Here is a 19,007-nt window from a genome sequence, read left to right on the forward strand (position 1 = left end):
AATAGTAAATTTTGTTCATATTTATAGTTCATTTCGTTAAGTTACTTTTTTGGGCAACTCACAAAATTTAGTCAAATAAGTTGAAAATTATTGGACTATAGTAACACAAATACTTGATTTACAGAGAGATTTTCAATATCCATTCAGCACTCAAACTAACAGGCCAACTAACCATTTGCCTTCAACAAATCTACTCCCTCTTGGGAAACCTCAAATCCCCTCAAATATATGAATCAAACAAACACACCATGAACAATATGCAAAGTAGATAAAATGCACATAAGAAACAAATATACAAGTAAACAACCCCCTCTCTTCTCCCCTTTCCCCTCCCACCCAACAAAAACAAAAAAAAAAAAAAAAAAAAAACTCCTCAAACCCATTTACTAAATCCACAAATATGAATAAGTCAAAATTTAGAGTTTTCTTATCTGGAGAGGAGAAATCCACACAAACCCTAAAAATTTGTTGTCTATAATCTAGTTTTAGAGCAAGAGGTATGATTTTAGGGCAAAGAGATGAGAGAACAGAAGTCTTCTTACAAGTAGTGAAAGGAACCTTGAAAATATAGGAAAAAACAATTATTTATAAGGAGATTTTTGGTATTTTATAATATTGTAAGGGTGAATTGGTAATTATACATTTAAGACGAGTTACTACCAAATCCATATTCACCCTAAACCGGATTCAAGTTTAGAAAAACTCCCTAAATCAATTCCATACCCGATTAGCATATTCTCATGTTCGTCCTAATAAGAGCGAGGCGGGGTGGGTTACCCAATTAACCCGTGAAACTATCATCCCTACACTCATAAGGTATACGATAACTATACTTTAATTCCTCAAGTTTCTAAAATTACACCAATACCCTCTTTTAAGAAATCCAACTTTCTTTTATTTTCTTAAGAGCCAAACATGTCTTGAAAATTAAAATCTCAAAACATGACTTGATCTCACTTTGGTCAAAGGAAGAAGGATCTAAATTTAAAAATCTATGTTAGAATAAGTACTAGAAGCCAAAGAGAAGGTAATTTTATTTAAATTGATTGATTGATTGATAATTTTGAGATAATTTTATCTTTTAGTTGTTTTAAGTAAGGAATATAGTATAATCTTTGTCAATTCATCAAATGCAAAATGTTAAATTTTGTGAGGTTGTGTAGTTGTGCTATAGGATCTATTACAAGGTAATTGAAAATGACCTGAATTAAGTTTAGATGATTGATCAATGCAATTGAGATTGATAATTTGACAATAAAATTGATCTAAATTTAAAACTAAATCATATATAAGTTTAGACGAGATTTTATGGTCTTTAACTTAATTTGATAAAGTATATCCTGATGATATTTTCACCATAGATAATAATCTCTAGTGAATTTCAAATCTAACAGTTATTTTATTTGGTAAATCAATTCATCTATGATTTTTTAACATTTCACTTATGGACATCTTCATTTCAATTCACACCATTTTCTTTCTTGATCACAAAATACATTTACCATCCATTAGAGGACACTTAAATCCACCATATGGTTGTAGCCTTTCATATTGAAAATTCTTTTGATTGAACAACTTGTTATATTAGAAACAATGTTCTTAGTCCACCCTTGCAATTGAAATGACATATCTATGAAGTGAAATTAATAATTTTGGAAGCGAAGTATATAATTGCAGGAAAATGAATTATATTGATTTTATGAACATAATATTTATTCGTAGTTTCTACAACTTATATTTCTAACTTATTCATTTCCTTGTTATATTAAATAAAATATAACATAAATAAATTTTAATTTTCAAATTCTAGCTATATGATCATGCACATGAAATAAATATTTTTAAAATTTATTTTCCTTAAGACAAAATTTTATTTCACTAATTTATTTTATTAATTTAGTAAAATTTTTTTTTTTATCTATTCATTATGGTAAATAATTTTTTATATAAATAATTGATTTTAAGAAACCATTTTTATGTGTATTAGTTATGATATATATTTTTTAAAATTTGTTTTTTTAATTAACACATTATTTTTTTTTTGCTTTTTTTCTTCTTTAACAAAGTCGTTAGTGGTAATTATAAACTAATATTTTTATCTAATCTTCATTACAAATAAATTTTTTAGTAAAAAAATTTATATGAATATATTTTTAGTAAATAAATCTTTTATGAATGATAATATTATGAAATAAATATTTATTTTAAATATGTTTTCTTGAACTAATCAAATCTTATACATTTTTAGTGGAGTGATTTTAAAAAAGGCCCTGGAATATGAAATTTAATTATGTCGAATTTGAATATATTTTCAAAGTATTCCCAAAACAGCAAAATAACAAAGAAATAAAAAACATTAAAATTGAAAAGAAAAAAAAGAAAAGATAGAGACGCTACCTCATGCAAACAATTAAATCCACGTGTACAAATACTGTAGCGTTGTGACGACGTGTCCTTTCCTCCCACATATCAACCCCTTTTTATCTCTACAATCTCTCTGTTTATCTCCCTCAGTCGCCAATCGCCATGGCCACCGCCACTCCAAACCTTCTCCAACCTCCTAACTTTACATGCGTCAAATCCCTATCCGAATCTTCTGCTCTCACCTCCATCCCTTCCACCTACACCTTCACCACTGATCCCAATCAACTCCTCGCTTTTGAGCCACAGCACTCCATCCCCATCATCGACTTCTCCTTACTCACTTCTGGTGATCCTGATCAACGCTCCAGAGCCATCCAGGACCTTGACCAAGCCTGTCTGGAATGGGGCTTCTTCATGGTAATCGCCACATGGAATTCAATTGAATTTTAATGTTTTGTGTGTGATAGTAGATGCATCATGTATGTGTATTGATGTTGATGTGTTGCTAGTTGATCAATCACGGTGTGCCGGAGAGTCTGATGACGGGGATGATTGAGGCGTGTAGAGGGTTCTTTGATCTGACGGAGGAGGAGAAGCGTGAGTTTCAGGGGACCCACGTTTTGTCTCCGATCAGGTGCGGCACAAGCTTCAATGCTAGGGTGGACCAGATTTTGTTCTGGAGGGATTTTCTGAAGGTCTTCGTGCATCCACAGTTCCACTCTCCCAGCAAACCAGCGGGCTTCAGGTACCACCACTTTCTCCCACTCTAATCACAATTATCAGTACATAATATTATTTTATTCTTATAGATTAGAGAAAATGTCATATCATCTACATTAAATTGATTTTTTTAATTAAAAAAAGAGTACAAAATGGAACCGATGATATCAATATCATGAACGGTGGGTGGAGAGTCCCAGTCTTTGGATGGAGACATGGCCAACAAGTGGCGGGATTATCATGGGCAATACATTATTAAAATGGTTAAATATACTTTGCCCACATTTTATCCAAATCCAACACTTTACCCTCTCAAACTTATTAAAGAGTAACACTTTACCTCTAATTACTGACTCCATAAAATTATAAAAGAAAGTATTCTTTTTTGCACTCTAATTTAAACACTGATTCAGATTTTTAAGTAAAATCGACTTTGAATTAACAATTTTAAAGTGAAATTTCTTGAAATAACATCCACCTAAACATGCATGTTGTTCAAGAAATAGTTCATATTGGTTAGCAGTTGACACAAATTTCTTGAGAGGCCAATCTCTGAACGTTAGTTTTTTACTTTTCCATTAGATCTCCATAAAATAAAGCATGTTGTCTATTTTCTGATGGTAGGAAGTAGAAGGTGTATAAATTTGCCAAAACTATGTACCCTTAGTCTTTGGTTTTAAAAAATTTGAGGAAAAATGGAAGGAAACGTAGAAAGAATTGAATAAAAAATAAATTTAAAACTAATAAATTTATTTTTATATATTATTTTAAAAATAGATTTAAAAATTAAATAATTTGAAAGTTAATAAGTTTTTAACTAATTTTACTTATTTTTTTATTTTTTATTATTATTTTTCATAATAAAACACGATAAAATCATTACCACTTTCCCATAATCAAACGTATTCTTACTGTTTAGTAAGAATATTTTCAATTTTTGTGCATTGAGTGATGAGAGAAGATCGGTTGCTAGGACTCACTAAGTGATTCATGCTATTCATTAATAAAACCGAATGTTAATACTTGCTTATTTCATGAATTTGGGTCCATCTAGAATTACATAGTAGCTACTTACTTTAATTTTTCATAAGTTCCAATCACATGAGATAGCAGAATAGCTAAAAAGTTTTGTTTTGCTTCTTGTTGCTGCCACTGCAGTGAGGTTTGTCTAGAATATACACAAAGAATGAGAAAAGTGGCTGGAGAATTACTTAAAGGGATATCGAAGAGCTTGGGATTGGAAGAGTGGTATATAGACAAGACCATGAATATGGATTCGGGTTTACAAATCCTCACTGTCACTATCCACCCTGTCCTCAGCCAGAGTATGCAATGGGAATGCCGCCTCATTCAGACCACAGCTTCTTGACCATCCTCATACAGAATGGGATTGGTGGGCTTCAGGTGCAGCACAAAGGACAATGGTTCGATGTGAATCCAATCCCCAACTCCATTTTGGTTAACACAGGCGACCATCTTGAGGTACCTTCCTACCTTGCTTATTCTGTTGTTCTATTTAGAGATTGGTTCTCCTATTTGGTTTTTTTGACAAAAAATAACATATTCTTTGGTGTTTTATTTTTAAAATCAATGATTATGTTATTGAAGAAAGAGAAAAATAAAAAATAAAAAAGTGCAAGAGGGTAGCTAGCTTTACTCTTCCATTTTTTTACTTAAGGCTATATTTAGTTTACAGGATATAATATAGGATATGACTTATTGATATTATAAATGATAGGATATATTATCCAATTTTATTTATTTTTTATTTTTTTATCACCTCATGAAATATGATAATCTTAAGTTGAAATACGAGTAATAAATAACCATCTATTATAAATGTGTTTTTCTTATACATTTTCTTCAATTTTTTCTATTTTATATATTATACATTTTGTCAAAAGAGTAAATTTTAATTGAAAAATTAAATTTGTAGTTTTAAAAAAGAAATAAAAATATGTACAAAAAATATATTATAAAATAATATATATATATATATATATATAGATATATTTTTTTATTTATAAATTATAAATATTTTAATTATGAATGTTATTAAAAAATAAAATACTTATTAAACTATAAATTATAAAACAATCAAATAATATTAATTATTTGGGAGATTTCCTACTTTTCTAATAGCAAATATTATGTAATATAATTTTTATTTTAAAGAAATATTAAACATTAAAATGTAAGATGCTTTTAGCTCCATTATTTATTCTTTTTATAAATCAATATCTCCTATACTCAATTGTTTATAATGTTTAAGTTTATATTAATATTTAAAGATATTATACTCCACTAGAAATGATATCCGAAATATAGATATCTTATATAGTGGGATATAATATTTTATGATATAAATGTCTCATTCAATTATATAACCAATCAAATATAGTCTTATTACACATAAATTACCTTACAATTATATTTAAATAATAATATTATATGTGAGATATAAAAATAAAATATTTTAATACCATTAAAATTAATGAGGAAAGAGAAAATAAGATGGTAAATATCTCTTTTAGGCCAATTTTGTTTTGCGAGATGCAATATTCTATAAGATAATTGGGTAGGATAACTTATGAAACTTTTTTCGCAAATTGAATCGTGGACCTTGAGCACAAAAGATGAGGTTGTGACTAATGTGCCTGCTTATTTCTTAAAAGTTGCAAATTACAAAAAATAAGTAAGATAATGTCATATTTAAAAAAAATATATGAAATAATAGGATATATATCTTTTTTTCTTTTAATATATAAGGAAATTTCTTCTATTTCACATTTAAATACTATATATATTCTATTTAATACAATTCAAAATATTCATACATTTATATTTATCTATGATTTAAGTTGATTACATCAAAGATGAAAAATAAATATTATTTCTTTTAATATATATTTAAAATTTTATAATTAATTTAATTTTAATAATATATATAAATTATATATTTATGACATCATCGATTTGACCATAGTTTAACGGTTGGTCCGACTATTGAATTGTGAATCGATAATGTTTCCGGTGTAATAATTGGTCCGGTTCTAAAAACATTGTATAGATATATATTTATTTCAAAAACCCTTGTTCTTGCATCTTAACTAATTTCTTTTAACACAAGTTTTAAATATTTTTTTGTTTTCTATTTAAGAATTGGAGTGAGCATCATTTTTCTTAATTTTTATTTCAATAAATCCATTATTTTTATGCAAGGTTTTGAGCAATGGTAAGTACAAGAGTGTTTTGCATCGAGCGGTGGTGAACAACAAAACCACTAGGATATCATTGGCTCTTTCAAATGGACCATCGCTAGACACAGTCGTTGAACCAGTACCAGAGCTAAGTCATCCATTGAAATATGTTGGAATGGCATATAAAGAATACTTGGAACTTCAACAAGGAAACAAACTTGATGGGAAAACCTGCTTGGATCGAGTCCGAATCAGAACAATGTGAACTTCATCCCCATGCCTTGCATTTGAGAATATTGGTAATATCAATACTCAAAAAATTTAAAATGTTCTTAGAACATGGATAATATGTAAATGCTAGGAATTGCTAAGGAACATTTATGCTTTTATTTATTAATGTTATGGTGGATGTTTTTGTGTGATTTGAGAGAATAATTAATGAAATAATTTCTATCTTCTATTTTATTACCATAGGCTTGATAGAGTTCATGGTTAAAGCACTAATTTTCTAGCAAACTTGAAAATTTAATCAGTTAGGGGGTGTTTGGTAAAGTTTGACACTTATTACTTAATGACTTAAGTTGACTTTAAGTTAAATTATACTTATGTTGTTGACTTAAAACTTATTATTTAATTCTTACTTTAAATATTAAGTTTGTTTAATAAGACACAAAAAAATCACTTCTTAAATATGTTCATATATGTAATATAGAAATATATAATAAATGGGAAAATGGGTAAGGGACAAGAAAATAAAATATCACAATAAATAGGTCATGATATAAACATCAATAAATACGAAAAGACTTGACAGGGTTGAAAATATTAACCAGTGTCTTTTCTTCATCATAGCAAAACTTAGATTCTCCTTATTGCATCTCATCTCTTTTGCTCACTGAAACCCCATTACATATGATCCATTCTCATTGATAGCCTACAAAACAAATATAAAAAAACACCAAAACATATATCATTATCTAAGTTCCCTTATTAGTTTCCTTTGTTTTTTTAATAAAATTTTATAATTTGTAAATTTATGAAAGTAAAATATCATTGTCCAATAGTTAAGGAGCCTCAATTAAAAGGTTTTTTTTCCATATATATATATATATATATATATATATATATATATATATATTTGTATAAATAGAACATAATGTTATTTATTTAAGGTATAGTTTCTACTTTTTTTTAAATTTAAAAAAATTATTTCTACTTTCAATTCATAAATTTGTTTAATGGTTAGGTACACCAAAGCTTGTATTGAATAGTTTTTATATATATATTAAGATAAAATTATTAAATAGTTTGTTTAATGGTTATATATATATAAAGATAAAATTTTCTCATAAAATATTTGTAGTCTTTGTGCGTAAACTTAGTAACTATTTTTTATCAATATTGAATAATTTTAACTTTCCAAGTTATGCAAACCACTTTCTTATTTTAATAAAAATTGAAATGCCAAAAACAATTCTCCTGTGGCAAAAAAAAAAAAAAAAAAAAAATTAAAGAAAAATTCTCTTTCCATTCACGCACCTTGGAAATTTTCTTATAACATGTTGAGTCACATAACCCTTCTCAACTCAAGAGAGAAATATGGGTTGTTTTAGTTCTAAGGTTGCTTCCTCTAGTATAATCTTCAACCTTTTTTTATTATCACTGGTTTGTGGTTTTTTCTGTTACTTTTAAATTTATTCTAATTTTTTTGAAAGGTAACATTAGTATTCACCTTTTTTTTTTTTCTACAGAGAATAAAGAAGTGAAAAATAGAGTATTTAGAAGGGGGTGAAAAGTGAATGATCCATAGAGAATTTGGAGTATTCAACCACTTTGGCAATGGAATATGATAATGATATGAGGTGGAGGGCCAAACAAAATAACAAAAGCAAGCTAAACAAATTAAAAAGACATATTAGAAGTCATCAGCAAAGGCGGACTTCATCTCAATTTCTTGTGCAAAAACACAAGAACAAAGAAAAAGACAATTTAAAAAATCAAAAGTCTTACCAATTGAATGCAGAAATTACAACTCCAGCCCAAAGCGGCAAAAAACCCATGACTAAGAATTAGCTCCTAGATATTAGCCCTAATTTGGGCAAAAACCCATGACAAAAACGACCCATGTGATACTCTTTCATTACAAATCTGAGCAAGATAATAGCCCATGCCCACCCCAACCCTTGCTAATAATAACTGGATCAAGAACCCCATAGCCATTACCCACATCAATACCCATAACAATGAATATCCTACATTGACTCCAGCCTCAAGATCCCCTTCTAGGTTTCCAGGGTTAAGAAATGTAGTACTCATCCATGAATAGCCATAACTTCTTCCACCAGAAGGACGAAGTCAGAAAAACATCAAGAGAATCTAGGGTTTCATAATCGATATCAAGACTAAAGTTTTCTCTCTATGATGGAAATGATAATGGTGACAAAGGAAATTTTGGGAAAGTATTCAGAAGAATTTATTTGATGGATGAGAGATCCTATTCGGTTTTGTACACAAGTTTATTTGGTATGAGCATTTGGGGGGTTTGAAATGGCATAGGAATGTTTGGTGGATGAGAGATTGTGGAAGGGGAAATATTGTAGGGAGGTATATTTATACCTATAATTCAATGATACTTGTCTAAAGTGCCAAAGTTATGGGATTAATGTTATCACGCTTTGAATAAGCGCCATTATGTAGCGAATAATATTTAAATAAGCCTTATCAAACGATGATGCTTCTAATAAGCGCCATGGATTGAAAAATACTATAGTAAACAGTGATGCTTCCAATAAGCGACATTGAATCTCATATTATAATCTAAATAATGATGTTTTTTAAAAGTGTCAAGGAATCAAGCATCACTACAAGAAAAATGAGATACAATGACGCTTTTTACGTGTCAAGAAATGTAGAAGATGACGCTTCTCTAAAGCGTTGTCTTCTGGCCTGTCATTGTATGTTTTAACCAACAATGACGCTTTTAGGAAGCGCCATCTTTGATGAATACCTTTAATGACATTTAAAAAAGTGTCATCTTTGAATAACATTAACAATGACCCTTGTAAAACCAGTCATCTTTGAACATTTTCTAGAGAAATATTTTTTATAAAATTGATTATCTTGACACTTTATAAGAGTGTCATCGTTAATATATTTTATCAATGACACTTTCAAAAGTGTCATCTTTGATTTATGTTAACAATGACACTTAATAGAAACACCATTTTTGAACATTTCTTATTAAAAATAATATTTGTATTCTGTTGTTAAAATAATGATTTCATATATAATTAAATAAAAAGAAAAAACAAACCCCCCAAAATTAAATTGAATTTTACTAATGAAAATATCTTGAAATATTAATATACAATAACTTAGTTCAAACCATCAATGTAACTATTTATATACAATAATTATATACAAATCTGTTAATTAAATCAAAATATTTCAAGAACAATATCTAATTCTTTCAACAAAAGAACAAATATTTAGTGCAACTATTAACATCTATATTATATAAAAAATATAGTTCAGCCTCCAAATGACTTTATTGATGTAATCTTCATAGTTTTCGACATCACCTCCTTTAACATAATGATTTCTCTTCTTTTGGCAAATCAATTTTCTTCGCAACCTGTAAACAAATACAGGAAAAAAAAACCTCTAAATTGTACATGTAACAACCAATAAATGCAATTGAAACTATATGTAACTTTCACAAAAATCTGAAGGAGAAAAACATTAAACAAATATAAAATGAAATGTAGAAAATTTTGAGAAAAATAAACATGAGTTAGAGAAAAATAGTTAGAACTTATCACTTAAAGATAAAATGTCTTTCACTGATTGAACAAAGAAACTTTGTAATAAAATAGTGTTTCATTAGTATAAAAAAAAAAATATATTCAAAAGTAATATATTTCTAAATATGATATAACATCAAAAAGTTAAAAATAATGATTCATGGTACCCCAAAACAATAAGAGGATAAATGAAACATGATATAAACGACTAACCCAAAATAAATGTTCTACAAGCAAAGTAGTGAACATAAAAAATTGAAATATACAAAGAAAATACCAAAGGAATACAAGACTAGGGGAGTTCCTTCTCTAAAACTTTAAAAGCTATAAATAATGGGGAAAATAAAGAAAAGAGATGTAAATTTTCCTTACCATTAATTATTTTCATGTTATATTTTCTTAGAAATTTTCAAACCTAGATAGAAAATTTCTTTCATTAATTTTTTTATAGGTTGCTTTCTTATAGAAGTAAAATTTCCCATTCAATCATCACTCATCTTTCTTTATTGATCAAATGGAAAAATGGAAGAAGAGACACATATATGTAGAATCAGGCTATATATTTTAATGTATAAAGACCAATTATTAATATTAATAATACTTCTTATTTCTAAAAGGAAAAGAACAAAAATGAAAAATGGTTGCATTTTTTTAATATACATATGCATATTCTATAGGATGGTGTTGAAGAGCAAGACTTTGAAGATTGCGTTAACAATCTTAACATGAATACATTTAGTCCCCTCATCTTTAAATGATTTTTATATTTTATCCTTTCCATCATGTTCCGGTCCACCTAATAGGGTCTTAAGAATGTTGTGTTATATTTTCATCCCACTAATTCTCTTATTTGGTTTAAGAATTTGAATTTGAGAATCTATTTTCACCCCAAATCCATCATGTTGATATATTATTATAACCAATATGTAGTTTATTTAAGCCTAGCTACAAACAAATAAAACTAATTATAATTAGGTAAGGTACATGAAGGTGGTAGTGGCTGGCTAACAATGGATTGGTTTGAACTCACCACAAACTAAGTTAGTTGTGGTGAATGTTGACCTTCATTGGGGAGGGGGGAGGGGCAATATAATAAAATATCTAGCCTTCATCAAGGGTATGAGCAAGAGGTTAGAGAAAGTAATTACAAGATTTATGGTACAATTACCTACCAATAGAATTTTTTGTTTGCGAATGCCCATATTAGAATTTGCTTAAGATAATGCATTTGAGTTAACATATAGTGGGTTCACAAAATTATCCACCTCATGACCAAATTGTTGATGGCAATCAAAACCACTCTTTACAAGATTATTCAAGGCATAGAATATAAGAATGATTCCTACTTTCATTCAAATTAGGATTCCTATCTACATGAGTAAAATTAAGATTTCTATTTTTATCAATATTAGCTTTCTACTAATTAGTTTCAATTCTTAGCTCTTTAGCTTGTTGTTTCAACTATGTCATAATTTTATTACTTGTTGGACTAGTGATTTATTTCTATTAGGCTTTTTTGAATTGTTTATCAATAAGACTAATTATAATAATGGAAGGATCAATTGTTACATCATTATCCACCATGCCATTCCGAAGGACAGACATGCATATATGCATATAAATAAATAAAGTTAGGGTTATAAAAATGGAAGATAAACCTTAACTTCAAATAAAATTACCAAAGTTTGGACAACTTTCTGGATGTTCAGGTTTTTACTAGGAAGCATGACATTGCCTTGCACAAGTATTTTTTATGAGAGGAAATAAACATAAAAAAATGTGTTTCCATAAAATTTTTTGAGACTCCAAAATAATTTCTGAAAATAGGTTTCTGAAATTTGAACACAAATAGAAAAAAAAAAACTAAAATCAAAACTAATAAATCAATAGTAGGACATTATAAAGAAGATATTAAATTGAAATTCTAGGGGATTGAGAGTATGTTTCTTGAAGTAATTAAAAACAAAAACAACATGCAAGAATTCTGAGAATCAATTGAACTAACAAATAAGGACCACTACATTCCAAATAATAGGTGTTGCTATCACCTTCACAATCCTATTAAATAAATATAAAAAATGTATTTCCATAAATTTAAATTGATTGTAAATTAGTTTAATAATTTACTATGATTTTAATGATTTAGTTAAGTTATTGAATATATTAAGTATATTTGGTTAAAAAAATAATATTATCATTTAAAAATAACTTTAATCAATCATTTAACATAATCAAACTTAAAATTAAATAATTAAGTATTCGTCTTATGTTTTTTCCAAATGCCATATGATTATAAATCAACATTGTTCGATAAAATTTGTGTTGGAATCTCTCTTGGTTGGAAAAGTGATGAAAAGTACGATTCGTAGTTAGGTAATTACTTGGTTGTAAATAAATAAATAAATAAATAGTTGTTGTGAGATTTTATATGAATAGTAAGGAAAATATAATAAATAATACAAATTTAATTTAATTGGTCACAAAGATAAAAAAAATATAATATAATAATTTTTTTTTTGAGAATGTATACATTTTTGGAGTAAGAAAAAAAATAGAATTTAATATAATTTTTTATTTATATCTTTCTGTTCTTCTCTATTTTCAACTTCATGTTTTCTTTCTCTTTATTCTTATCCTCAAATTTTCTATGAACCAAATCTAAGCATAAAAGTTTGTCATATATATAGATAAAAGTTTAATATTGTAATCCTAATAAATTTACAATAAAGATGGGTTAGAAATTATTGTAAAAACCTGAGAGATGAAAAAAATATTATTGACTTAACTAATAACATAAATGTTATAATTTTGCTTTTATTTAGCTCAATTGCCTTCCTTTTTGGTGCAGTTGTGATTAGAAAAAATAGTATAATTGTTTAAACAATATGTAAAAGATAATTAATTATTAGTATAAATATATTCTATTAATTAGAAAGTTGATTTAACACTACAAGCAACAATTCATCTTTATGTGAATTAGAATTAAAAAAAAAAAGAACAAAGAAAGAGGAAAAAAAGCTATTTTCTAATGCTACTTATCATCAATAGCATGATTGGACGCAATAATTCTTTGTTGGTAGCGACGAGAACTAGAGTCTTATTTCTCTAAATACTATGTATCACTAATAACATGAGTTTTGTTTGTTGCTGGAAGGTAAGATGGAGTGATTTCCTCATCCAGATATTATTTTGGAGTCACATTCTTCATTAGCAACTTTGCTTTCTTTGCTTTTTTTTTTTTCACTCACATTCATCATTATTTCTCAAGATAACTACTCTTCCAGTACCTTAGTCACAACTAGGGTAAATGCATCTTAGCCCTTTGTACACAACTAGGGAAGTCTTATCTTTTAAAGTTGGTCTAGATAGGTTTCACCTCACTCTATATATAAAAGAACATAGTCAAACTTTGTTTAGTATATTCACTATTGAACACTATGACCTATTATAAAGAACATAGTTAAACTTTGTTGCTTGAAACCAACTCTCAATTTTCCCTCTGACCAAACACCACTATAACACCCACAAATAAAAAAATAAAAAAATGTAGTTCCAGAATTTTCTTTTTTAAAAATAGCAAAACTTGTTTCTAAAAAGGAATAAAGGAAAAAAAAAACGTAATACCCAAAACACAAAAGGATGGGAATTTCCAATCCATGCAATTATATTTGTAAAGAAATAAGTAAATTCATTAGTATAATTTTTCAAGAGAGATTATAGTTATAGATTCTTTTAACAAAGGTATGATTTCTAAATCATTGGCTTGCCTATCATCAATATTGGTCCAATATGAAAATTCAATGTGTCATTGAGAAATACAACTCTAATTAAGCTCACAGTGGAACAAAAATAGAAATGATGAGCTTACTATAAAATCATCTTCAGCATGCTCTTTTCCCTTGTACACTCTAGTGATCTTCTCAAATATGCAATCAATGGTAGGTTAGTGATGAAGCGAACAATGGAAGATTTAAAATGATGACAGCTAAGGTAAATCATGTGATATATCCATGAATTGATTATCTATTGTACTTCATCCAACAATGGTCCAAGAAGAACTGTAAAAGCAACTTGCAGTATATGGTAATAACTTTTTTTCCATTTCCCATTAATTATAAGTCAGGGATGAGTTAAGGCTCTAAGAGGATCATGCATTCTTGTTCTTCAGAGTTAATGGGGTTTGTACCATTTGGCCTAAAGATGTATGCTCCAGAGGCCTTTAATAAAAATGTATTTCTTCTAATATCTTAAGATATGATTAGTAAATGATAGAACAATACCATCAAATTAAAAGAAAAGTTGTACCTAAGGACTTACTTTCGTGTTCCACAGATGCATTGATCTTCAAATTTCCACACCTACCAAAAATGCATCATTTATCAAAAAATGCATCTCAAGATGCAAAAAAGAAAAGGAAAACTCTTATTTAGACAAAAAAAAAAGACGAAAAAGTGAGCTTTTAGCTAAAAAGAAAACAATCTATGATTTAATCCTCTGTTCTTAGAATAAATAAGTTTCAGATTTCTCAACACTACTTCAATACTAGTTACAGATGCATTTGACTAGAATAAAAAAGTTTTAGATTTCTCAACACTACTTTAAGTGTACTAGCTACAAATGCATTTAACTTGAATAATATTTGCGTCAGATTTTTATGCTACTATAAGTTTCAGATTGAGGGCATTCATGAAAAAATATAGAATCTCTCCCAGAAACCACATTCAAAAGCTTAATCCTGGGAAAAGAGATAGGAGATATGCCTCTAAAGGGTCAAGCTGTATTATCTGTAACTACAAAATGAGGCATGGCCCTAATCAACATCTTCACTTTCATCAGACACCTTGTTTGAACTTTGAACTAAGAACAGTTCAGAATTTAAATTATATGATAGTGCAAGTTGAAGCATAGCAGATGAAAAACTCTGGTTTTTTTTTTTTTCTTAATTAAAGTTTTCGGTTTTGGTAAAATGATATGTGTGAGTCTCTCAAATAAAGATAGCAAAAACCAGCAACCAACATGACATGGCCCATATGGAATCTGGAGTTAGGGACAGAAAGCTCCACATCAAGCACAACTTGACTTAATTATTGAGGTTGAGCTCTTACCTGTCACTTAATGGTGCCATGACTTGCCGCTATGAAACTTGTGAGCTTGATCCCAAGCTTAATCTACCAAAAATAAGTAAATAAAAATAATGAGAATGAGAATGATCCATGAGTTAGATGGCATAAAAATGTGGTTCACGGCATAGATTGATATATGATTTAGAACTCAGCTAAGAATTATTATACAATATCATGGTAATGTTTGTTGGAATCACTGACATTTGTCGATGACTCACAGTGATTTCTCTTAACAGAGGATCTTCTTAGATAAATATTCATGTAAGTGACATTGGTGCGCAATATTAGCAAGTTGCAAATTTACATGAGACTAGTCATATTTACTATGCTTTTGTATTATTAGTGGATAAAATCATATCCTGGGCTTGCTCATCCTTTTTAAAATCATGAAAGCAGGCATGCAGAGACTTGTCTTTTTTAAAACTCTTGATAGCAACAGGTTCATGAATGGCAAAGAGTAAAGGCAGGAGTAAGGGGTTATTGGCGTGGGTGTGATCATAACCAGATTTTGTGCCCTAGAAAAAGCTCATAGTATTCAAATTATGTGATCTTACAGGCAATCTGAGAACTCAAAGCTCACTTGAAACTAAAGCACAACAGCACCTAACAACTTTATCCTACTTTTAACTGCTTCAAACTGTGTCCACCAGCTTAGCAGTTGCAACTGTTCACATGCAGAAGAGCATCACCTTCCTTCCTCTTCCCTCTTTTTCTCTTTTTCTCTTCTCCCAAAGAAACAAATACAGGGAGAAAGAATCAACTTTGTGAAAAATACTGGTCAAAAGGAGAAACAACAAGAGGGGTTTGTCCAAAAGAGATATATGAAAGAACAAACTTGATAAGTCTCTGTTTTGCGTCAGATTTTTTCAAGGTAAAGAAATTATATGGCTGACCTATTCAATTGGTGCTTGAGATGACATAAGTGCTCTCGATCCCTTTCCTTAGTACTCCCAGCCACCAAACCAAATCTGTGAACGTTACCAAACACATACCCCTAAACTAGTCAGATCTATAACACAATGAAATGCAGTATTCGAAATTCACCGTACAAGAATAGATCCAACAATAAAACAAAATTAAAACTCAATATCTCAACATGAAAAGAGGAAATGGTTACCCATGTTCAAGAGGATTCATGTGTAGGTGATTGGCAGCGAGAAGGTTAAGCTTCTGGCACTCCTTGTTGAGAATGATAATGATCTTGGTGCGAAGGTAGTGGTGGTGGATTTTTGGGAGTCTCTAATGGGTTAGGGCTTCATTGATTGGTTTCTAAATATTTCCAATAAAGTTTTTGAGTAATGGTTGGTCGTCACCAATTTGTTGCTGGTGGTCACTAGTTGGCTTTTGGTGGTCGCCGATGTGTTCATCGATGAAATTGCCGGTAGGTAGCTTTCCTATACAAATGGGGGTTTATTGATTTGAGATGGGTTCGTGAAAATGAGATGTTAGTGGAGGGAAATTATGGCCAGTATATATATAATGGCCGGGAGATAATGACCCTTAGAACAAGTGCCAAGGAATCCAGTTATGCATACAGAGGAGACAATGACACTCGTAACAAGCGCCAAGGTTGTTCTTATTTTACAATGACACGTTTTCAAGTGCCATCTTATTAAAAGTGTCATTATTTTATATACATAAACGCCAATGTTAATCAAATTTCTTCAAACGCCAATGTAAATATCCAAGAAGCGTCATTGTTTAGAAAGCGCCATTATTGATCTAATTCATTGACGTTTTTTAAAAGTGTTAAGAAATTAAACGCCATTATTTAGTATTTTTGTAGTAGTGCATCATTAATTTCGATTTTTGTAGTAGTGAAATTATCAAAGACATATTTATCCTCATAAATTAATTATAACTAAAGCAAAGGGGTTCAAGTAACAATGGAAGTTGTGGAGTAACAAAAGAGATTATTGAGGTAATTAGGACAAATGGAAATAAAAAGGTAAAATGAAGATGTAGACTTAAGAATAAGTTAATTATTTTTACTTATTACTTAAAGTTGTTTTCGACTTTAAATCACCAAACATACTTAATTTACTTAATGAATTAAATTAAGTTATTAAGTTACTTTAAGTCAGTTTACCAAACACCCATTTAGTATCTTTATAAATACTTTATTTCGTCGTTAGTGAAATAATAGAAAAATTATATCACTACCATTTTGTTTAAGAAAATTCTAAAAAGAAAAAGATTTTTCAATCATCTTTTTTTTATTGCATTCTAATATGGAAAAATAATAATTGAATTTTTAATAAGTCCAATGATTACTTGGCACATTAATGTGCAATAAAAACAAAAAGAGATGGTAATCGACAACAAGTATATTAAGAACAACATTTTGGTTTGCCTTCTTTGAGTACAATAGTTAAGAGTTTCTAAAGGAGGAAGTTGGTTATAGTAATTCATTTATGTTAATAAATAATTTTTTGTACTATAATAATTCTCTTTCAATAGTTAGAAAAAGGACTATAAATTTAAGAGGCTACAGTATTAATTATACATTAGTAAAATCAATGTAATGAAATAATATTTATAACATCAATCCTATCCATCATAATTGTAGTAAGAGTCTAGTGAGTGAAGAGCTTATCCCTTGACAAGGCATGGTTGGTGTGAAGCGTGCTAGATGTATAAGAATTTGTGTCGTCTATGTTAAAATTTGTTTTGCAAGAAATTAATCCCACAACTAAAGGAGTTTTTATTTTATTTTATTTTTTTTAATGATTTTAAATTTAATTTTGATTTTTTGAATACTATATTTTTTTATAAATGAATTATAAAAATTTATTGTTTTGATAGATTGGTTGAATAATCAATAATCAAAGGGGCATTATTTATAATGAGAAAGATTACTTTTCACCAAACCACACACACACAAAAGTAGAAAATAAAGAAAAACAAGAGATTTTTGACGTGGTTTAGTGATCAATGTGATCCCTACGTTTGCGGAGTGCACTAACTCAATTCCCATGAGCTCAACGAGGAACTCAAATCCCAACATCCCTTGCGAAGCACAACAAAATTGATTTAAGCTTCATAATCCAATAATCTCCCACTTGAAAACTAAAGCACAAGTAAACACTTTCCTTAAATGATTAATGAGTATGATGCACTCAAACAAACTGTCCCCACATTTGATCCATTGAAGCTACACATAGCTCCAATTTCTCTATTATCACTCTTGGTCAACATTTCAACTAGATTCACTTTAGCTATCATTATGCAAAACATTTATCACCTATTTGAATCCTAACTCTACCAACAAACTTTGTAACCAGATTATCTCTTTGTTGGCTTCTGCTAGGTTACATACTTTGCTTCAGTTTTAGATAAAGCAACAATCTTCTGCAATTGAGAAATCAAATTAATAGCCATAGTACCCAAAGTGAACACATACCCTATAATGCTTCTCCTACTATCCATCTTACCAACAAAATCAGCATCCACATATCCCTATAATTTCAACTCATCCATTTTGAAACATAAACATTTTTTTGTAGTACCCTGCAAGTACCTAAATATCCATTTCGCTATTTCCCAATCCTACTTGCCTAGATTTGATATAAATCTACTTACAACTTCAATTGCATAGGCAATGTCTAGTCTCATGCACATACATCAATCTTCCATTGGATGAGGCGTATTGGACCTTAGCCATGAAATCTTTTTCTTCATTTGTCCATGGGCAATGCTTCTTAAACAACTTGAAATGATTTTCTAGAGGTGTTTTAATTGCCTAAGCATCACTCATGTTGAACCTCTACAATACCTTATGAATATACTCAGCCTAA

General features: G+C 29.0%; 1 long non-coding RNA gene and 1 pseudogene across 1 annotated transcript; one reads left to right on the forward strand and one right to left on the reverse strand.

The window, feature by feature from the left end:
- Window positions 1–2,293: 2,293 nt before the first annotated feature.
- Window positions 2,294–6,749, forward strand: LOC100253706 (2-oxoglutarate-dependent dioxygenase 19-like; annotated as a pseudogene).
- Window positions 6,750–9,622: 2,873 nt separating this feature from the next.
- LOC104878284 (uncharacterized) lies at window positions 9,623–16,732 on the reverse strand. The gene is made up of 5 exons (XR_785217.3): window positions 16,328–16,732; window positions 16,104–16,178; window positions 15,791–15,932; window positions 15,193–15,255; window positions 9,623–9,918 (listed from the first exon to the last, which is right to left on the reverse strand). It is a non-coding gene; the product is annotated as an uncharacterized LOC104878284 (long non-coding RNA).
- Window positions 16,733–19,007: the final 2,275 nt, after the last annotated feature.

This window comes from Vitis vinifera, chromosome 3 (genome assembly GCF_030704535.1).
Source record: "Vitis vinifera cultivar Pinot Noir 40024 chromosome 3, ASM3070453v1".
In the NCBI taxonomy this organism is placed as follows: domain Eukaryota; kingdom Viridiplantae; phylum Streptophyta; class Magnoliopsida; order Vitales; family Vitaceae; genus Vitis; species Vitis vinifera.